The sequence below is a fragment of the Condylostylus longicornis genome, unplaced genomic scaffold (genome assembly GCF_029603195.1).
Source record: "Condylostylus longicornis isolate FDR11 unplaced genomic scaffold, ASM2960319v2 ptg000046l, whole genome shotgun sequence".
Taxonomy (NCBI): Eukaryota; Metazoa; Arthropoda; class Insecta; order Diptera; family Dolichopodidae; genus Condylostylus; species Condylostylus longicornis.
Window position 1 is genome coordinate 508,929 of NW_026578015.1, and position 24,774 is coordinate 533,702.

The 24,774-nt window shown below is 22.7% G+C and overlaps 1 protein-coding gene across 2 annotated transcripts in view; it reads right to left on the reverse strand.

Moving 5' to 3' along the window:
* LOC129610659 (beta-1,4-glucuronyltransferase 1) overlaps nucleotides 1-24,774 on the reverse strand; it is a 104,193-nt gene that overhangs the window by 43,959 nt on the left and 35,460 nt on the right. Inside the window, exons 3-4 of one of the 2 annotated variants that reach the window (XM_055523296.1) lie at nucleotides 17,458-17,523; nucleotides 142-239 (exon numbers count right to left, since the gene is read on the reverse strand). The gene's annotated coding sequence lies outside the window, so the exon portion shown is untranslated. The remainder of the gene's footprint in view (nucleotides 1-141; nucleotides 240-17,457; nucleotides 17,524-24,774) is intronic. The other variant, XM_055523297.1, reaches the window with a different exon arrangement.

Consider the following 24,774-nt stretch of genomic DNA (forward strand, 5'->3'; position numbering starts at 1 on the left):
TATCTTATTATATAAGTAGATATATGTAGAAACGTGTACGTGTACGAATGCATTGTATAATAGTTTAAAATTGTCATATTATATATAAATTTTTCTTAAAATTAATTTCATATTCTTATACTAAATAAATTGGGTACTTACTTTTTATAATGTTCATCATCACCATTCAGTTTATTAAACCATATAAAATGTTTTGAGTTGCATTTCATTAATTTATTATACTGATATTTTTGGTCGATCTAAAATGAAAATAAAAAAAAAAAAGAAATTTAATTACATAGATATTTATCTTTGAATATTCTTTATTTTGTACTTATTAAGAAAAAAGAATCATCATCTATGCTATCATAAAATTTTTCATTTCATATTTTTTCGTACGGTGAAAATAATAGTAATTATAGAAATATGCTATAAGCCTTTATTATTTCTAAAAAAAAAATTTTATTTTAACTGTTTTAATTGGTATGAATAAATCAAAGTGAATGGCAAGGAAAATTAATTGTACTATATTTAAAAATAAAAGAACAAAATAAATTTTTGCCATATAAGTGCGCATATATGTATAAAGGAAAATTGGCAATTTTTTACAATGAACGCAAAAATTTTTATTAATTTATAAGATTTTGTTATTATGGCCTATAAAATTATGAGAACCCTAAAATGACTTTTTAATTATTTTTTAAAAATTTATAAGTTATGGTTAATAATTCAATTAATAATTATTTTTAAATTACTATTAATAATTTTATTATTACCGAGATGTTGATTAATGATTTTATTGGTATTTAGTTATAAAAAATTTTATTCTTTCCTTTATGCAAATCAATTTATATCTAATAATGTTTGGATGAATTTTATACGCTTCAACAATTTAAAGATATAGAGAGTAATAGTTCATAGAAGAGATGATGAGAAATGAAATCTAAAACTTTTTTACCAAATCATTTTGTCAAAAAATACATTTTAATTTTTGTAACTCTCTTAAAATTAATATTGAATAAAAACTGCCTACATAAAATTAATGATAACACTTAAAAATGTTAGAATCACATACGACAGTGCATCAATTTTTATGACTATGTAAATTCTCTTTCTTACACTAACAAATTTCAACCAAATAACATCTTAATTTTTTTCAAAATTACAAAAGTTTTTTTTCTTAATCATAAACAGAACCACTCTAATTATCATATTCTTCTTTTGTATATCACATTTATGTCAGTGAAAAGTGTTAAAAAAATTTTTTCTATGAACATTAAGAATAGGCTTTTCATATCAAAATAATTTCTCTACTTATATTTCCTATATTATTAACTTGTTTTTCTTCTTTTCTTACAATAATTCATAAATTATATTTGAATTGGTATATTATTATGTACTACATAAATTCATATACAATAATAATTACTTAAGAATCTATAAATAACATATTAAAACCGATGACATATTAATTAAAATGATATTTATAGTTGTTTTCTATTTCATATTACTATATTTTATATTAAGAATATTATACAAATAATATTAATGTACACAATATAGCTTCAATATATTTATTAAATTGGATTTTTAATATATTCTTTTATTTATATGAAAATTTTATTTATGAATCTAATAAATGGAAAACCAATCAAACACATATTCCTAAATCTAATAAATGTAATTATTAATGATATTTTTGATCCTGATGGTTTTTAAAACATATTATTATAATAACGCAGAATCATTAGAAATATTTTATTAAAAGAACTAAAATATCATTTTATGTACATACATATATATTATTATGTAATATGTACATATTTTAGAACAATAATTTTTTATTAAAATATAAAAAGTTTAATGTCATTTTATTATTACATTGATGGCTCAAGTTCAATAATTTATTATATTATAATTATTATTGTAAAATAATAGAAATTTAATTAATGCTTTTGTAGAATTGCTTAATATATGAAAAAATGTTAAGTTTTCAATATGGAAATTAAAATATTTAATTATTGAAAACTAAATATAAAAATAATATATAATTAAATACATAATTAAACTACAAGTGAATTCCATAATTACATTAATAATGAGTATACATTCACTATTTATATATAATTTATTATTAAAGCACGGATGTAATAGCTAATTAAAATTTTCAAAAAGTAAAAAAAAACTAACAATTTCTACTCAAATATTATTCAAAATTTGTGATTTGATAACTGAAATGCTACGTTATTAAATATTATATTATTAAAAATTACTTTAATTAGTTTTCGAAACGTTGCATAAGAAATTCAGGATTTATCTAAGTGGTTAATCCTTGAAATTTTATTTCAGATTACTTTAAAGGTTTTAAAATAAAATTTCATCATTTAATGCCCTTTCGGTCTGTGAAACTATAAGCATTCTTAAAAAGGCTAGAATCAACATCATGATGACATAGTACATAAAATATTATGACTTCATTTAAAATGAAACAAATTTCAGTGATCAATTTTTCGAAACAAACACCTAAATTATAATATATTATAATATCAATTTAAAATTTGAAGTGCATATATCTAGCACGTAAGCTTTAAACATTTATAGTACACAAAAATCTTCATAATAATTACCAATAACAAAAACAATTACCAACATTTCTAAATTAGATTCAATTTAGGTACATCTGTATACCTTATTATTTTTATTTTTACAATTATTTCACTTCTATAATGAAATCAAATTTACTCTATTCCAACATTACTTTAACTATAATTCAAAGTATATGTACATACATATATACTTTAAACTATACAAAATAACAAATAGAAATCATTTTTTTTGCTTTTTTTTCAAATTTTGGACATAAAGAAGTTTTTAATGTACCTTCCAACAAAAAATTAACACTTTGTATATGGGCACCACAATTTATGCCTAAAATATAAAAATTTTTTTATTATTATTTTAACTATGAAATAAAAAAAAAGTAAACGCATAATAAACTAATGATATTAAAATAAATTTATAAATAATTAATGTCTAAAGTATCTTTATTTTTTTTTTTATTTTATGTAAAATTTTTATCAATGAATCACGATAAACTTTAATTACCAACAATAATAATAAAAAAAAACTAAAGAAGATTCAACATAAACTAAACAAAAATAGCTATTTAATCATTCGTTATATTCCACCTGAGTCAGTTACCTTGTCTATGACGTTTTTTATAAATATATAGGTACTTTGTTAATAAAAATTGTTATTTTAAGTATATTTTTGTTTTTGTTTTGAAAAGATCGTCATTCAATTTAAATTTTTTATTTATAAAAAATTTTATTTTTAGTTGTTTATTTTTCATAATTTTGTTATTTTTTTTAAGGTATAATAATAAATAAATATTTACATCATCATTATTACCTTAATAATGAAGCAGAAAAAATAAAATCTATTAATAAATTACAAAAAAAAAAAAAAAAAATCCTTGATTGTAGGTAACTATTATGGTAATGATTATCACAACTTGTATTGAATATTTTCAAACTTAAACTTAATATTTGAATTATGAAATTGAAGACATTGAAATTATTAAATAAAAAAATTGATTTTAATGAAAAAAAAAATATTAAATAATAACTTCTGTCTACTTATATTATAAAAGTTCAATTTTAACACACGTTAGTTTTTATTATAAAGTTTACACAACAAGTGCTTTGTTAGAACTAAAAATATTAAATAAATCTTGGAAAATAACATTAAAAATTCTAACATCAAATCAAATCCGTTTCGTTTATTTGTATTTTTTTTATATTATTTTTATGTTGTTTAATAAAAAAAAAAAAAAATGATTATTTTTAGTATAAAAAATTCATTCATTTCGAATTAAAAATGATTTTGACCGATTGTAGTAGTATGTATAATGTGAAATGAATAAAAATTCGAGTAAATGATTCATTAAATTATAAAGAGATATTAGGGTTAATTCGCCGAATTGGAAAGAATAAGAGATTATAATCGAAATTTGTGAGGTAGTAAATTAATGTTGGATTCTTATTTCAAAGTGGATAGTGTACCCGAAATTTATTGCTTTAGAGTGAACAATATGATACTATCAATATGGAAATTTGAAACATGGTTATTCTACATACTTAATATAACACTGGTTAATCTCTTTTATTTAGAAATTCACAATTTTAAGAAAAATTTGTAATTTAAAAAATGTAGCTCATAATATGCAATACTGGATGTAATTGATAGAATTTCTAGTTGAATTTCGTGGTAAATTCATATGAAAACAGTAATTATTAATGTTTCAATATTCCAAAATGTATGGAAAATTTGAAATGAAATTTAAAACTACATAAATTTTTTTAAGAAAATTACTTGACACGCTTTAGAACCTTTAAAAATTTAAAATTTAGTTTGCCAATACTATACCAAAATTTAAATCTAAAATATTTTTTATGCCAACATACATGAAGTTTACAATAAGTTCCTTTTAATTCATAATTAAAGCAATAACATTTAGTTTTCAGTTTTAATTAATTTTTTTTTAGAACTAAGTAATTAATGAAATATCTAATTAAAATAGCCAATATATATAACAAATTTCGACAACTTCTAGAACAGTAAAATTATTAACACTAATGGCATACCATATATTGTATATTTTAAAAGTAGCTACGTTATTTACTACTTAAACCCATTATTCCAAGAGTGTAAGCAACAAAGAAAAGAAAAACAGCTAAATTGGTTAATTATTTAAAATGATCAACAATTGAACACCTGAAACTTTTATTTTTATTATAATTTCAGTTAAATGTTGTCCATTGATAAAACGAAAATTTTATTCTTAGAAAAACTATTATTGGCGTGTGTTAATGGAAATTTTTTTTTTTTGATATAATTCTATAGTATCAGGCAATTATTTATTGATTTTCATGTCTCGAATTTTAATATTTTATAACAATAATTAAAAATCAATATAATATGTAAGTATAATATATGAAACACTAAAATTTTTCAATAATTTTCATATATTACCTAGCTGCATAATATATTGTTTGGTATTGTGTTTCAAGAATTACCTTAAAAATAAAATTTAAATTTTTGATTATTATGAGGAAAATGTTATTGATGAAATCTAATTGTTTAACATTAAAATTTTAGAGTATTCTTAATTTATTATAAAAATATAATAATTTGTTATATAAAATGTTCTATAAATTGAAATTATAGATTTTTGTTTATTCTCATACACATTACGATTTAAATCAAAACTATATAAGCTATAGCCATAAATAATTTATTACTCATATTATGCTATTTTGTTCATAATTCGAAGCATAATTTTACGTTCCAGTCAATTAAATGTTTTATTGAAAACTTTGTAGGTACTTTTTCTAATTTAAACAAATTCAGATTAATTAAACCAAATCATACTTGGAAATTCAAATCAAAGATTGTTGTTATCAATTACAAAATTAGTACGTACATATTAAATTTCTAACTTTTTCGATCCAATAATTTCTTATATTTTACATTAATTTAATATTTTACCAAATGAACCAGTTAACCATTACGATTGTATTATTTCCTTTGAATGAACATAAAATCTAATTAAATCGCTTCAGGCAATGATATCTTCACAATTTTATTGAAATAATAAAATAATTCTTATATTCCTTGATTCGACACAGTCCATTTAACTAAAATAAAAAATTAACATATAAATATATCTAGAATTTCAAAAATTATTTTTATTTCCATTAGGTAAAAATTGTTTATTATATGCACGTACTAATAAAAAAATATTTAAAATGGCCAAAAACAATAAATAATTATTAAAAAAAAACTTTTATTCTATTTAAAAATAATCAAAGGATACTTATATAAATAAAAATTTGAAGATATCCTTTCATAGCTTAAAAAACAAACAAAAAAGAAAAATATAATATATAAAAGGATCCATTTTGGTCCAGAAATGGACAAAATGAAAAGCAAACTTTTAAAATCAATTTCTAAAAAACTTTTGAAATTAAAAATTAAAAACTTTGAAGTGGAACAAAAATATCAAAAGAAGAAGTTCAAATATTCTTTAAAAAAAAATAAAAAATATTTTATTTTTTATCTCATTCCTTGTTAAATACAAAAAAGAAGAATTGAAAAAAATAAAATTCTTAAACGACGAATTCATAATGAGATGAATAAACTTTAAAAAGACAAACGATTTTAGTGAATTTTATTAAAAGCCATTAACTTTTCCCATAATGAAATTTTAAAGATAAGAAAAGAATTATAATTTATTGAAATTTTTTAAAATATACATACTTAATAATATGTACATGTTTTGGTAGCAAGATACACCTATGTATACAATATGCATACGTCCTTTTCAGATTAAAATGATATACCTTGTATTTTAATTATAATAGCCATACAGCTAAAAATTTAATATTAGAATAAGTTTTTGTAAAATAACTGTTAAAATACTAATTTTTTTTATCAAGCTAGATAGATAGGTAGGTATTTAACTAAAAGGATTTAATGAAAGTATGGACTCAATTAGAAAATCCGAATTCATCAAGACTTCTAAAGAAAGTCATATATCAACTGCTGTCGGCTTATCGGCATACATAAATCTGTGACTAGAATATTCAGCAAGAAATGATCGAGGATAAATTATCCAGCAAGAAATAATCGAGTTTGTAATCGAGTTTGTAATCAAGTTTGTAATCAATGTTTGTAATTATTTGTAATCAAGTCTTATATAATTCGATGATAGTTTGTGCTGAATAAAAAGTTTTCTTTAAGGCATACTATGTATTTAAACTAATTATAATTTTTACAACTTTATGTAACACTTAAAGCTGCCTTTGTCATACCACGTACTACCAAAGAAACTTAAAGTTCATGAACTGTTTTAAAAGCAACAAGGAAATGCATATAATATAATAAAAGAATTAAATTTTATAAATTCATAAACTAAAATTCAGAATTAAAAAATAACTTGGTTTTTCTCTTTTTCATCAATTAGTAATATAAAAAATAATCTAACTTGTTGTAAAATGTTAACATAATAAAAACAAATTCTTAAAAAACTTGGAATAATAATATATAAAATAACAAGTATGTGTATTTAATAAAGTACATTTGAAAACTCTTAAATTTTTAACAGTATGTACTTGGGTACCTAGATACCTATATACGTACATACAAAGATTCCATTTTATTTAAATATCTACATAAGTAGAAATTTCTTATTTCTATTTTTATAGGTAAAATTCTTGTTTTCATCTTAATATTCAACACATCATATTAGATTCGTGTTGCATATAACATTTTATATTCCTATATAATCTTAATTCGGTTTTTCCTTAAATTATATGATATTATAACCATTAACTTCTTATACAATTCTTATATTATAGGTATCTATGTGTCTACTTGTTATATTATAATAAAGTATGTATTATAGTATCATTTTTGTTTTATAACAAATCCTTAAAATAATACTGTATGCCAGAAATTTCATATAATAAATAGGTAAAAAGTTAAGCACTCATAAAGTAAAAGGAATAGAAAAATGAAAATTTCATTTTATATAACACTCATCGTAAGTTTATATATTTTACGTAATATATGGATGAATATAAGTTACATATATATATATGTATGTAATTTTACTTACATGAAGTGAATACAGGTGAGTAGTTGATTTTACTTGATATATCATAATATCAGCTAATAAAATTTATCATGCCATTAAATTGCACGCGTAAATAATACCTTTCTAACATTTTGTTTTATTTTCTTCTCTTTCTTGTTCTCCCATCATTATTCTGTATTTTCTTTGTTGATTCTTAAAGTAAAGTATGATGGGTACTCGATAGACAATCAGGTACATTCATAGATATGTACCCAAATTATGCATGATGTAGGAATATGTTTTTACATATTTATTACAAATATGTACCTAGCTATTTATGCTAATTTAGGTAATGCCTATTTAGGTAGGTAAATATGTACGATAGCAACATCATTAGATTTTCAATAAAAATAGCGGCGCACATCTACGTATAAGTATGATGTAGACATAATTTTTGTAAATCCTTACAACTTCCTATTTCTTAGATATTTTAGTTAATATTATTAAATTGAAATTTTTAAAACTCCTACTTGTTCAAAATTTGAAACCTCTTCTCTGTAAGACTGCTATAAATTGTATTGGTTTTCCCTCAAAACCAATTTTGCTGCAAATTTTCTTCATATTTTCTGCGTTTTTATACATTATGTTCTTAATTCAAATTCATATTTGCAAGTTTCACCATAATAAAAGTATTTTTTACTGTTACAAATCCATACAATCTTTAATAGCTTATTATCGGTTGTATACTTATAAATTTTGATATTTTCTGAGAAAAACTGAAAATTTTACCCAAAAATATGTAATATTGGAAAACAAATTTAAATTCCAAACAGTTAGACGCGGACTAACTCTATCAACTAAACTGAAGTTGACATTAATCCATTTCCACAATTCCATTCCAATTCTCTTATTACGATTTTATTCGAGTCTCTAATTATTTAGCGTCTTTTTAACTTTACACTTTTAAAGCGGATTAGAGTTGATCGGATATTGTACAAAAGTAGGTTTGTGTCAATGATTGTCAGGGAATGACAATATGAGAATGTAAGTGGCATACATTTAAGTTGGGTCCAATATTTGCATAATATCGAAAATTTTTTATTTTTGATACCTACCTACTACAAATTTAGTGTAGTAAAGAAAATAAAAATAATTGAAAATTTTTTGTGGTTTTTCCGGATTTTCTTATAAAATGCGTATGACTACATACCTACATACTTGTTTTATTAAAACTATTTCAATATCTGTGACGACGATGAATTACCTAATCGACTGTATCTACTATCTTGTTTTGAAAACTTTGAAAAAATATTTTTAATTTTAGTGATGATCATCTCATAGACACAAACTTGTACATATGTATATTTAACCCAGCGTTTCATTTTCGTTTTGTTTTTCTCTCTTTCATGTTTTTCATGGAAATTGTATATTAGCTCTTAATAAAAAACAAAATATAAAATAAAAAGTAAAGTTTTTCGCATTTTCTTTCGAAGTTTCTAAGTAATATTTTGTGATTTGATTAATGTGCGTTGCCTATAAGTACCTGCATACATACAGACGTATGTATATATAATCGTATGGAATTTATGTAACTTTTTGCAAAGAAATTATGACCTTATAAAAATTTAATATAAATACGTATAAGTGTATATACATGTAATACATAAAATATCTAGTATAACTATTTTTAAGTTGATTTAACTTATAGAAATAAACTTGAAAAAGTCAGCAAAATAATGACTGTAATAATGTAAATGAGGCAAAAATAAAAATTTGTTCTACTTATACCGATGTAGTACATGTATAAGAGATGTAACTTTTTTTTTGTAAGGATCATACATAATAGATGAATTTATGTATGCAGTAGCTGAATATCTCAATAGCATTAAAGAAATTAACTTCAATTTATCATCTAGGTTAAAACTGAATATAAATGTATGTATAAATGTGTGTATGGGTAACATTAAACTTATTTAATATTTGTAATATATATTTGCGAAATAATTTAACTATGTATTTTAAAAACTTTTACCATATGAAATTATAAGCAAACTTTTATCAAGGGCGATTAATTAGCTTATAGGTACGACAGCTTATAGGTAAAAACGACTTATACGATACTTCCCTATCGTTCTCATAAATGACGAAGCTGTCGCTTAGTGATTGATATTCGCATATTGTGACTAAATGATGTTTTATTTTTGCAACGTCAATATTAGTCGTTATATAATTCAATTAAAAAATATATAATTCAATTACCATTTACAAACTTTTAATAATTCAAATTCTATATTTAGTTTTGTTGAAATTTAGGCGGTTTTTGGAAATTTTGTTGGAATCAACTGGGTTGATCTATGACTCTTTGAAATATAGATTTGAAAATAATTTATTAATATTACAGAAAATTTTATGATTATAATTAATGTTAAAAAATAAAATTTTACACAAAATACTTTAAATAAATTTTTCGGATCTTAGTTTAATTTTTCCAAAGAACTTTTGTTAGCAATTTCTAAAGAATCACAATATAGGTATATGTGCTTATGTAATCAATGTTTTCTCCCCTTCACCCCAACACTATAACCTATTTTGCTGTATATTTGAATTGCATTAAACCCGCCTTTTCTTTTGCAATTTTTTTTAAAGTAAAAAACCTTTTTTTTTCTTATCATTTATTACTTGCATGATTTATGACTTTAAAACGAATATAGCATTCAGCGGTATTTGATACCTTCCTTTTAAAGATTATCTTATTACTTATTGTAATTTGATGACACTTTTGTCAATTTATTTTGACACCACATATTTCTCTTTTGTTATACGTAAGTCATATGTATATAAATGTATGTGTATTGTATAAATTTAATGGCATTTTAAACTTGTTATACCTACAGTATAGATATAGACTTCCTTACAAATTTAATATATGAACTTGAATTTTGTTTTTCTTTTTAATATTTTCAATAAAAACTTGCAAGTGAAAAGACTTGTTTTTCTTTTATGTAAGTACCTACATATATAATTGCATATTGAATAGTGTTATTGTATTGAATTATAAATACCATAATTATACAATGGTAATACAATAATAATAATAATGTTATATAAACAAGCATAATAGTTACTTTAAATTTATTACATAAAAAGTGTATTATGGTCAACTTACGAGTACGTGTTATCTACATACATAAAATGTACATAAATTTACTACCTATAAGTTGGTAAATATTTTTCATTCTTTCTGCGTACATATCTCTTTCCTTATAACAGGCGTGTTGAATTTCTACATACATATGTACATATACAAAGGTATACGTGAACTTGGAGTATAATACTTAATTTCATGAAATATTGTAAATTCATCATATGCCACCGCCAACTTGCATTATTTCCTCATGCAACAAAAAAAAAAAAAAGAAAACGAAAGACGTAAAAGGAACAAATATCTACTACAGTATAGAAAAACAAAAACAGGTTTCTGGTTTTTGTGAGCACATAAATATAAAAGTGAATAAAAATAATCACGATACCAAGTTCGCGTAATTTTCTCGAATAACTTGATAATTAATTAAATCGGATATGCTATCGCATTTAAATTACAAAAAAATAATAATTTAAAAAAAAAATAATAATTTAAAAATAGATGCATGCTTATTTCTGAAACAATTAAAATGAGATAAAATGTGGCTGAGATCGAAAATCTCAAAAAATAGGCACTTCGAAAAGTCTAGATTCTTAAGAAATTAAAAAAATATGTGATTTACAATTTTTAAATTTGTTTTAAATTCTAACTATCCATAACTTAAAGTACATTATGCCAAAATAATGGTAATACACCTTGATTAATTCCGAAGTAATGGACAAAAATTTAAAAAAGTTCGAACTTTTATTAAGAAATTAAATATAAATTTAAAATTCGATTTGCTATTCCTGTTTTAATAATTAAGATTAAATGTCGAACTTAATTTTTGGATAAGCCAGTTTTTTCCATCAATGTATATTAATCCAAACACGATTTATCCACTAGCCCTAACTGCATCCGGCATTTGAATCATAACACTGTCAGCTATTTAATATTATTCAACCCTCTAATCCATTAACTACTTCATAAATCGAGAAAATGAAAAAAAAAAAAATAAGATGCATTTTAAGAAAATCAAGTATCACATAAATATTATTATAATATTTATATACATAAATACTTGTATAATAATAACAGACGTAAGTACTTTACTAACTGAACTATATGTATTAAGTATATGAATGCATAAAATGGGTAAAATCATATTTCAATGTTACACACCATCTACAACGGATAGATGACTTTATACTTTAATCTCGTATTCATTTTGTTGTTTTTCATACATACTTATGAGTATGAAGTATGTATGCATTTGTGGTTTTATTTTCGCAAATTGTTATACATATATCTAACATTAGATGTATGTAAAGTCTATAATTTGAGAATGAATTGGCAACTTGATCTTAAACTATGTGTTGTGTATTAAAAAAAAAATTATTTTATTTAATTGTGGTATATAGTGTAAATGTGCAATTAATAAATACATACAGGTTGTAATGCGATTTTTTTTGCTTTTAAAGTGTATTAAGTGAATAAAACGCATGTGTGTACCTGTAAAATAACTTTTATAAACAGATAAAATTTCAATATCAACCGCTTGACCATCAAGTTAAAAAAAAATTTTGTTTTACTTATTTTTACTTTTTATTTTATACAAAAAGCGCATTTTGTGGTATTTTAAATTTGTATAATGATTTTTTTTTTTATAGTACTCGTAGAGTGTTGAAAATATTTTGCATATATAAGTGGATTTTTTATACAAAATTAATGAATTTTTATATGAAATTTCAAGGATGACAATGGAAAATATTATATGGTAAATAAAATATATTAGATCGGTTGAACTTAAACGGAAAATTTATTGAAAATGAAAAAAAAAGAGCAAAATATATAAGACGGCATCCAGTTTTCCTTTCGGTAACAAATTCGAAATATTTTAAAGTTTTTAACAGGACAATAACAATTGTGTATATTTGCGCGAGTACTTATGCATAATAAAATTTTTCAATTATAATTTTACATCGGGCCGTTTATAATTTTTACAAATTTAGATATATTTTTATAGATGTCAGCATATTTTCATGAGAACGGAAATGGTTGAAATTATTATTAGCTTTTGACTTAAGTAAAATTATAAATATTTTTTGGAACTGTTTGGCAAAAAGACTGTGATGAGAATTTTAAGTGACTCAATTAATAGTCGCTAAAAACACATTCAAATAAAATTTAAATATCTTTCATTTTCTTCGCTTTCACCTCTTAATTAATTAAGAATCAAAAGGATTTTATATTAAAGTGTTTTGAGTATAAGCACGAAAAATACTTCACCGTTTCGAATACAAAGCAAAAACGAAATTCTTTTCTTCTCTTAATTTCGTCTCACTTTCTTTTCATATACAAAAATCAATTTTAATTTGAATGAATTTTTTCTTTCTTATTGAAAACAACATTCAAACTAACAAAGATGCAAAAGAAGATAATGAGAAATTAAAATGGAAAAAAAAACTTAAAACAATGAAAAAATGAAAAAAAATAATAATAATTATTCATCATTTACAATTTAAATTAGTTTGAATTCATCATTTTGTATAAATCCAATATGGAATAGAAAACATCAGTTAATCGAGCCATTTTTCCTTTAATGTCCGTTTTAAAAGATTTTCATTAAATTCTACGTTTTCCTTTATACATATAATTTTATCCTTATAAATATTATATAAAAGAAACACCAGTTGGTGTATCGGTAACATAGTTTAGACGTTATTTGAATTTTAAGTAAAATTTTCTTCTTTTTCATTACACGAAATAATTACACGTTTAAAGAGAAACGAGACTTTATTATATAAGGATAATAAAAAACAAGAAACAACATTAAAAAGAAAAAACAAAATATGCCAAAGAAATAACAAAATTGTTATAAGAAAATTGAAAATTTTACAACAATATCTATAAGCCTATACAACCGTTATTAATTTTCTACATTACTATCTATTCAATTCCCTCTATAGATCTCTATAGGCTATAATCAAACAATGGTAAGATTTGTTTTTAAAATGTCGCTGTTTCTTCTTCAATGAATGAAATCAAATTTCATTTGGATTTCTTTCTCTTTTTTTCTTTTTGTTTTTAAAGAATTCTTTTCAGTTTAATTTTGCCAATCTGTAAAAATTGTTAAAAATATTCGGCTGAAATGTACCGCAATTAATATTTGTTACAACAAATTCATTAAACTTGGTATTCTTAGGCAAGTGTAATTATAACTATGAAAGCACCGATAAATATTTCGTTATCTGGAATTTATTTTATTTGTCTTCAGCTGCGGAAACCAAACAGACAAAAGGAAGTTGTATGGGTATATTGGAAAATAGCGTTTTTTGAAAATCTGAATTTTTACAAAATTTATGCTACTTGCAAAACCTTAATTACAATATAAAAGAGCACAAATTGAGGAAGAAAAATGTTTCATTTAAATTTTTTTAGCTTCAAGGCTGTTATAGGATTTATTTTTTTGCGATTTCCAACACTCGAGATTATTATTTATTTCAATTTAACGTGCAAAATTTTTTTACTAATATAGACGCAGCTGGTTCTATACCCAAATAGTATAGTATTGTATAATATACAATTTTCACTATTAATTTAGAAAAATTACAAAACTTTTGAATAGTAATCAACTATTTATAACTTTTAAAATTTTCAAAAAATTCAGTGTAGCATTTTAAATAATTCATAATTTCGTTTTAGAATTTCGAAAGATTAAATATTAAATCGTGGATTTTAGAATACAGAATTTTTATAGGATAAGAAACTGAGAATTAATAAAATAAATAAATGTTGACTTAAATTAAGTAATTTTATCGAGCTAGTATTAAAAATAAAAGCTTAAAATAGAAAAATTAATTTTATTTTTATCTTAAAAGTATAAGTAAAATTAGCAAAATATTTTTCAAGTAAGATCTAATTTACGATAACATTGTATCTCTAAAATTTTCAATTTTCATATTCTTCATTATATTTCAATGTTGGATCAATTTAAAATACGATTTTAATAATATTTGTTTAGGTTAAAATAGAATTTTTATAACATAAAACGTTATACTCCAACAAGATTTCATTATTATTAACCCGAAATTTCAGTGCGATACTACAATATTGTCACTTAAATCAACAACAAAATGATTTCAAATGAAGCCAGAATTTTTAAACCCAACAAAATTATTTCTTTTTTTCTTGTGCTTACATAAAATGTAAAAAATATACAACAAAACTTTTAATAACATATATTAAAAGATGGATTAAGTGAATAAGTTATTGTACAAACGATGTCCTTTGTGTATTCTTTTCTCTCTTTGTTTATTGTTAATGATGTTCCGGAACAATAACGAGCAAAAACAAAAAATAAAATCGAAAAAAAAATTTTTTTGTATAATTTTAAATATTCAATAATTTTTGTTGGAAATCTTCTTGGAATTTGAATTCTTTTTTTTTTTTCAATTCTTGGAAAATTATATAGGATTTTATAGAAAACAAAAAAGTAATCAAAACAAAATATGTAAGATTTTTAAAATAAATTTACTCAAGATTTAGAAAAAGTAAAGAATAAACTTATGAGAATGAAATTTTTTAACCGAGCAGATGCCTAAATCTTTTGGGTTTTTCGTTACACATAATTTTATGGCGTATAAGTAAGAATGATTCTTCAATTTTAAAAATATTTAGTAAACGGGTGAGTATATACCGATTGTTTTAGTGTAAACCGTTTTCTTCGGTTGGTTAATTACATCTATTATTAGAAATTTTGTACAACCCTTGAAATTCAAAGCAATTGCACGTAGGCTTATGAAACTAAAAGATAAAAAGAATTACTGTGACGGATGAGGATTTAAATAGCATCGATTTTATAAAAACCTTAAATATCTGTACATTATTTATTTTACATAAATAAAATTAAATTTTGTGATGATTACTTTATCGGTAATGAATAAAATCTACATATTACATATTATAACAGACTTTATAGTGCATGCTTTATCCTTTGAAAAGTGTTAAATAAATTTTACATTTTTACAAAATAAAGAAATTAATTGAACAAATTTATATACTACAGAGTTTTTCTTGTTATTTTTGTTCTTAACTTCAATAATGTACTTAATAGTTAATTTCAATTTTATACAATTACGTGAACATGTACATCTATACATACATTAAAATCTCAATGAAAATAAGCAAATATCTACAAATTAAATCGTAATAATCCTGTGGTTTTTATCTCCATTTTTTTTTTACAATCCAGATATTATTGTAATCAAATACTAAAAATTTAAAATGAAATTTTATTAACATTAATGAGAAAAAACAAAAATATTTTAAGTATTTAATCAAATTGTAATTATATCAATGTATAAGGATAATAATAATTAAATGCGTGTAATCTTAAATGTGACATACTAAAAATTCTTTATCGTTTATTATATATCTTTTAAAATATTTTTATTTATTTTCAATTTAATGTCTACATAGTCAATTTTAATAGACCTTATGTTATTATAATAGTTAATTAAAGAGCTTTTATAATATTGGATTTACTTGTTCACAATTATTTTATATATGTATTATGTAAAAATATACTTGTACAGAATCAATTTATGTACAAGTAAATTCAATATTATAAAGGTTCTACATAATTAACTATTACACTAAGGTCTATTAAAATTTACTATCAGAAAGCAATATCGCATTTAATATTATTATTGAAAATATTTTTTGTCCTTTAAGAATATTAAATAATGTTAAAAAAAAGCAATTAAAAAATACAAAAGAGAATTAAACATTTATTAATAAAAATTAAATGAATTCCTCTGAGATTTTTATATTATGTATTATTATTATAAAATGAAAATTAAATAAAAATAATAAAACATATGTGTTTTTATGTATGTTTACATATATTGTTCAAGTGACATTCGTGGTTATTATCTCTACTCTTATAATATTCTTTTATAAATGTGTTAAATGTGGTTACTGTACAGCTGCATATTATGATAATATGGTAAAAAATATGATATTATATGGGTCCAGCTGTACAAGATAATATAAATATATTAATACTTATTAAGTAATAAAGAAAAATACCTTAATTAATAATATATGATATTTCAGTGAAGGGAATTAAAGTACATATAAGAAAACTCTACAAAACTAACATAGGTGTATTTTCATAATTAACACAGGTTGTTACCGTATACCATACGATATTATTTATATATAATATAATTAATACATATAATTTTGCAGGTCTTAATATTGATTTTGGGTTTCCAATATAAAAATCAATGTACGCGTGTGTGTTTACGTTTCCTATAAATGCGAAAATTATACTGATCTAGTATTCATATATTGAACTGGAATCTGTATACAAATCCTATATTGAATTGATAAAACTAATTTTTTTTCTACATACTTCCAGGGTACGGAAAACTTTCGAAATTTTCCGATTATTATAGACGTTGTTATATAATATACATAGATGATGTTTGTTTTCCTGTAGTATGCAAGTATATTTTCTTAGAGTTTGTGAAGGAAGAGAAAACCACCCCCTTGATAATGTGTTAATAGCGCTTTGTTCTTCAAATTTCAGTAAGGTTTTTGTAAAAAAAAAAATATACAGATAAAAAGATTTGATTCTCGAAACAAATTCATTAAGTTCCTAAAATACAACTAAAAATGCTTATAAATGCGATTAATGTAAAAAAATTACCTTAAAATATTTTGTAATTATAATTGCGTTCAATGTAGTACATTTCCTTAAAATATTTTATATTACCTGTAAAGAAAAAAAATAAAAATTTCAATTAATATTAGAAATTTATATTTTATATAAATTATTATATTTCATAAGTATTGTTTAAAAATTTAATAATAAGGAAGCTTAAAAAAAATTTCAGGCCCTTGGCGTGGTTTCATTTCAATGACAGAGTTTTTTAAAGAAGGTTCAGTTTTAGGTATTATATAAGTCATTAATTTTATAGTATTAATTCTTTTTTTAATTTTAAATTGAATATGTAAATAAAAAAAATTTTCTAATAAATCGCAACAATATAATAAAACTCATAAATATTTTAAATTAATTTCAAATCAAAATCAATTTGCCTGCATTGCAGTGGTTCATTAAATATACTTGTTACACAGAAAGAAATAATTCTTGTAAAATAAGACGATGAAAGTGTCAAATCCATATTCTTTAATTGCAAAATCTTTAATATATGAGAACAGAATATTGTAAATAACAAACTGAAAACAAATCAATATTTTTTTATAGCTAAGCTAAATCGAAACTGTTATATACATATATACCTATATACAACTAATATAACAAATAAAATAAAAAAATCAGAATCCTTATTACAATTTCATTAATTTTTTTCTTTTTTTTTTCTGTTTTTCTTATACTATTATATTTTCAAGGATATCATTAAATATGGTATTGTATACAAGGTTATTTCAAAAATATCCCTATACTTATTAAATAATTTCTATAAATTAATTTTTTTCACTCTATATCCTTACATAGTTACACTCGCTTGCTTGCGACAACATAATTTACGTATATTCAACACTCATAAACACACGCTTATAAATTAAAATTTTTGTTTGTAGACTCTTTTTTTTCTTTTCATTTCCTTTAACAATTTTCTTTTTCTTTTTTTAAATATTACGACAACAGATGATACATCACGAATCAAATTATATTTAATATTCAAATTATATTCTAATTTATAAATATTATATGTAAAACATTGCCACCAATACTGTGCCATAAAATAATGTAGTACACATGGCGTATACTTATATGCGTATATAAAATTCTTATTTACGTACCACATTTACATAATATAACTATTTTGCCGTATTGGATGTATTTTGTATATTATAGAGAATTAATAAAGTATAAATACCGTTAAGATTTTGAGAAAACAACAGAAAATCGAAATTAATAAAAAAAAAACTCAAATAATATGCAAACGAATCCTTTTCTCTTTCTCTTACAACACATAAATTGTAAAACTCTGTTGTTGTAGGCATTATGCGTAAGGTGAAACAACATAAATATTTTATAAAAAAAAAAAAAACTTATGAAAAATTAAGCTAAAATTTGTGATATTCAAGTTAAATAAGTATAAGTTCGGTATTTTGTATATTTGTGTAGATTGTGTTCTTGATTGCCGGTAAAATACGAAAAAATACAAATATTTTAAGGTTTTCATATTGCCAAAATATTTCTTAAATAATTTTCCCGTCGACTAAAGTCCTCAAACCTATTACAAATCCTTTTCAATATTCGGAAAAATTTTTCTTCAATGTTTTCTTCAATGTTCTTATCGGTTGAAAACTGGTAATACTGATGATACACGCAGTGAGAATTTAATTTTTAAGAAATAGAAAGAAGGCAATATAACCATCAGTAAGAATTATATAGTTTTTGTCCGGAGATTCGTTTACAATGATATAGCTTTTTTTTTAATAATTAAAATCACAAATCACTTTTAAGTGTAATAAAAAAAATTGGAACACATTTAATGGATGACACTTAAGCTACGATTGATATTGAGAAAACTTGACGTTAACTTGCTGATTAGCGGAATTCTGCCTGTCCAAAATATAGAACGTAATAGCAAAAATCAGTTTTGTTCACCTTACAGTTGAATAGTTGAATATTTTACGTGAACATTTAGCAACCTTAGTTAATATTGTTGTAGATCATGAACAAACTAAAATAGAAATAACAAAATATAAATTATTATGTATTATTATTAAAAGTAAAACTAACGATATATACACTTAACGTCTGTAAACTATAACCATTTATTTATTATTTATGTTATACGAGAATTTTATTAATTTTATTTTTAGTTTCTTGCATAATAAATTTTGTTTTTTTTTTTCTGTTCAGGGTTTATTTATTTTCTTCTATTGTAATATAGAGAATATGTCGTTTATTACTTTCTTTAAGTTTATTTTTGAACAATATTTTAAATTTATATATGTATGTATATAAAATTATAGACGCACCTCCATTATATTTTTACATATACATATTCTTGTATTATTGAACACATCCTTGATTAAATGAAAAAGCAAAGTCATAAAGAGTTGAGTTATGATGAGATACGAATTTTAAAAATAATTTATGCCGAAAAATTATTTTTTGCTTTCTTATTTTTTCTTATTTTTTCGTTTAATAGAATTATAGAGGCTTATAAAAATACTCTTACAATAAAAGTATATTCAAAAAAAAAAATGATGAAGAACCGAATATAATTAGGGCTCTTCATTAAAATATATTTATATATTTAAATTAATCAGAGAGGACAGGAGTGTAGAAAATCTATATATTATTAGTTATAAGTATATATAAGTATAAGCATTAGATATGAATTATGTTCTAAAAATAGTTAATCGTGTGTGGAAAGTGAATTTAAAATTTTTGTTTAACTTAATTAGAATATTAATTAATCCTTGCCCATCCTTTTCAAATAGACCATCAAGAGGTAATGTTCTTTGAGTACACCTATTAATAGGTTGAAATCTGGACGGCTAAGTATGGGCAGCTCCCGGTCACTCGGTCGTAAGGGAACATAAATTTTTTTGTAGCGCGGGCAATTGTTTTAATGACAAACTGTGGTCCGTTCCTCCAACCGTTCCTTGCGCGGAGAACTGTTGTCCTTGGAAATTTTAGGATTTCGTTTAGTAGCTTTTGGATTAAAATATAACTTAACCCACATTGTTTGAGAAAACAGGGCATTTTAATGGAAGTTCACAACTCCTTGTTCATATTATATTTTATAAATGTGAATACATATCTTATGTAAACTGGTTAAAATTTCTACAAACTACTGGTGTAAAAGAAAAATCGCTGTTATAATCAATTTGGATGATTTTTCTACATATATGTATAGGCTTTGCTGTTTTGTTTGTTAGAAAATCTTAGAATACGGGTAGGCATATTCATTCTATACATATTATTTTTAGATATATTTTAAATTCATTTCAAAGTTGTTCTTCCTGTTTAAAATTAAAATTAAATATTTTATTAAATATTAAGGGTATAATGTACAAGCAGTTGTAAAATTTTATTTCATTGCCTCAAGTATATCGGAAAATGTAATTGAAAATATTTATCACTATGAATTATTTGCAATGGTTTTAACTATCCTTTTTCTTATAAGTATTTATTTAACTATTTAGTGACTATAAGAATAAAATTCGTTTTGAAGTACATATACATTTAATGCGACAATAAATGACGTATATTGATTTTTGCATTGCAATTGAAAATAAGCATTAATAAATTTAAAATAAAAATTCTAGGATCGTATTACTTTTGGAAAATCGTTAATTGAAATCTATTCAATGAACAATATGTGGATTTGGACGAGAGAAGTTGTTGAACGGAAAAAACATAAGTGCAAAAAAACCGAAAAGCTTTGGTTATATTGTCAGTTAAATCTCAAATGTTTAAGGATTCTTTAAAAATAAATATCGAAATTATTGAATAATTTTCCCTTTCTTTTCTATAAATTTATGAACAACAGAAAAAAATTGGAATATTTACTTATTTAAGACTCCTACAAACGAATAATACGAATTTTAAACTTTTTTTTTTTTTATTTTATTTCTACAAAGTTTCCTTTATATCATGTTATTATGTTGAAGAAGTGTTATTAAAAACTTTCAGATCTCATTTTTCGAACCACAATTCTAATACAATGCGTATAAAAATACCTAGGACATATTTGAATAGAAAATATTTTTTTTTATTTAATCAGTTGTTAATCTTTTCTTCTATTCTTTTAACATAAGGTACATACCCATCTACATTATTATATTAAATCAGGTATGTGCAACCCATCGATTGGATTTAACCCGCATTGTTTTTTTATGGGGCTGGCCAAAAATTTTCAAGGTGTTTTGAAATATGACCTTGTAGCCTTAAAATATTTTTCGATAATGTTTATGAGTGTGAGTATCCAAATTCGATAAAAATAAAAACTCTCCTTCTAAGAAATCTAATCATACCCACTGAATATTTTCACGAAATTTTTTAACTTTTTAATCTGATTCACAGTTCTGTAAAGGTTGTAAATGTCTGATTAAAATAATGACTTTACAAGAGTATTATATTTACTAAATGTAATTGCTCGTCCTTGTATATTGTCGGAAGTTATAGAAAATGAGAAAATTGCGTGTATAAAAATTATTATATTTAAATGAAAAATGAAAAGAAAATAACATTTAATAAATTTATTCATTAATAAAGTGTTGTGTTTTGTTGATGAAAATTTAGTAAATGTTATTTTGAAATATTATGTAGTAAAAATTCTAATTCTTATTTAACATAATTTTTAAGTGAGAAATATTTTAACAATTTGAGTAGAATAAAATTATATAGAAATCAAATATTTAATAAATAATTATGAATAAATTAAAAAATTAATTAGATAGTGTAATTTTTTTGTCATCGAAAAATGAATTTCTTCTTTACTATTATTTTTAATGAAGTTTAATTGAATGAAGTATGAACTAAACCCTATTGGAACTACAGGAGTTTTAAATAAAAATCGAATATTTTTTAATTGTTTCAGCTTAAACGAATTACGAGAACTATTTGGAGAAGCTTCAACTATTTTCAGTAGCTTTAACTATTCGGAATTGTTTTAGAGGTTACTCGCCCGTGTAATACAAATTCAATGAAATATAGGAAAATAAGCCATGAAGTTTTTGTAATCCTATGATCTCGCAATGACTAAGTCAAGGAATGCAAAATATATATTTTGCGAATTAACCTTCTCTAACTGTGAAAAAACGTTTATACATACTTAAACATTCAACTACACACCACATTTAAACTGATAATTATATTTTACTTATAACTTTAAGCAATATTATTCTATGATTAATTTTATTAATAATCATATTTTATAATAATTACAAAATGATAAGAGCAGAAACCTCTAAATAGCATTAATTTCTATTTCTAATTTTAACTAATTTCAATGCAGGTGTATTGATATCAACAGAATAATAACGGAGGCGATGTCATTGCTATAAATACATTATATGTTCATCTATGTATGTATATATATATAGACATATAATTTCCACCACTCACAATATACCCAAGATCAAATTGAAAATTAATGTGTGATATTATATAAATATTTAATAAAAAGTGGAATACACATGAGTTTATAAAATAATGATAACATTATTTTTATATAGAATACACTTGACTACCATATGATTATTACAAATCTATTAATAATACAATAAAATTGTTCTATATTTAAAAAGTTGTGTATGTAATTGAAATAGAACACGCTTCTTTTTTAATATTTAAACTTTATTTTATTTTTAAAAAATAAAATAGAAAAGAGAAAATTCACTTAACATAATTGTATAATAACGATAAAATAAAACATTTTAGATTTCTAATGTTTCTAGGGGTATATTGAGAATTTTTTTTAGAAAAAAAAGGCGTTCATAGATTAACATTAGATTGCATATATATGTTAAAGGAATACCTTAGAATAATTGCAGAAAGGAATTCAAGGAATATAAAATATGCCCATTAGTTTCATTTTGCTTTTCCAAACTTCCATTCGCTTTTTAAGATCAAAAAGATGAAAATTCATATAGAAGTAGGCTCTGTGACGAGAAGGCAGAGAATCGAATTACACCTATTTAATTGTCAATTTTGACTTAAGTAAAATTCAAACTTAAACATAAAATTGCTTACTAGTCTAATTCTTTAGAAATAATTAATTTTAAGTAGTTAGTATAATTTTTATACAAATAGATTAAGAATTAAATCAATAATTAAATTAATTAGTTTCAAACCAAGTAACAAGAAGTTTTTCAGTTTAACTACCTAACATTTGTGGAAGCTTAACTAGGTGTTTTGACATAATTTAAAAAAAATCTTTCCTTTCCATTTGCTTAAGTTTTTCTCGGAGCCAAAATATACTACTTGAGAAAAGGTCCATGCTTAATCGGTATTGTTTAGGAGTTGTGCGTTGTTAGTAGCCAGCGCTTTTTAGGATGTTCATAACATGTAATTTATCTTATATATACGTCTTGTTTAATTGTAAAGTTTCCTGACATGGCATCATTTACATATTGGTTCGCAAATGCTTCTACTGTAAATGTATTTTGTTCTTTTGTACATAGTTTCTGTTAGGTTTTCATTGGATGATTGGATAAATATGGAACTGCAGCTGTTCCATAGGTAACTTTGTATATCGTATACTCTTGAAACGGATCATTTGATAAATATCATTTTTTGCACATATTTGTTTTTATTATTGATTGATAACTAGCGATAATTTTTTTTAATGTCAACCGTATAAATATACTTGTGTTTCCTCCATCGAGTTTTAACAGAAGTTTCATCTTGCTGAAGCTTAAGCCCTGTCCTCACGACATCATTGATAGTTTTACATCTTTTCATATAGCCTAGTTTCCCATTCCCATAGATGCCTCGTAAGTTTTCATTTTTTGTGAAGTTTTTCCATATTCAATAGGTGTACGATTGCGAATTTACACACTTCTTTGAATGGGATTCCATCAATATATCTCCCTTCAATATTGCGCTGAATAGTAGCTTCAAAAAATGGCTTCACATTATGTTAGCGCATATAAGTGTTTACAAAACTCAAAAATAAAAGAAAATCAAAAACAATAATAATTTTTCAATAATTTCAATAAAAATATTTTAAATAAAATAAATTCTTTAGGTTTTCCATGTTTAATAAATTTCAAAATTATACAAACTGTTTGTATAGTATTTTTTTCCATTAAAAACGCATTGTTATTTTATATTAATGATCATATTAAATTTTGATTTTATACAATTCATTAAAAATACTTGGCAAATTCTTGAATTTTATGAACCATATAAGAAGGATCCCCATATTCATTGAGCATTAAATTCTTAAACATATTTTAAAATTATCGTTTGAATATCCCCTGTTGATATGCAATAAATATTTCATATTCTATGTTTGCTTTTTCATGT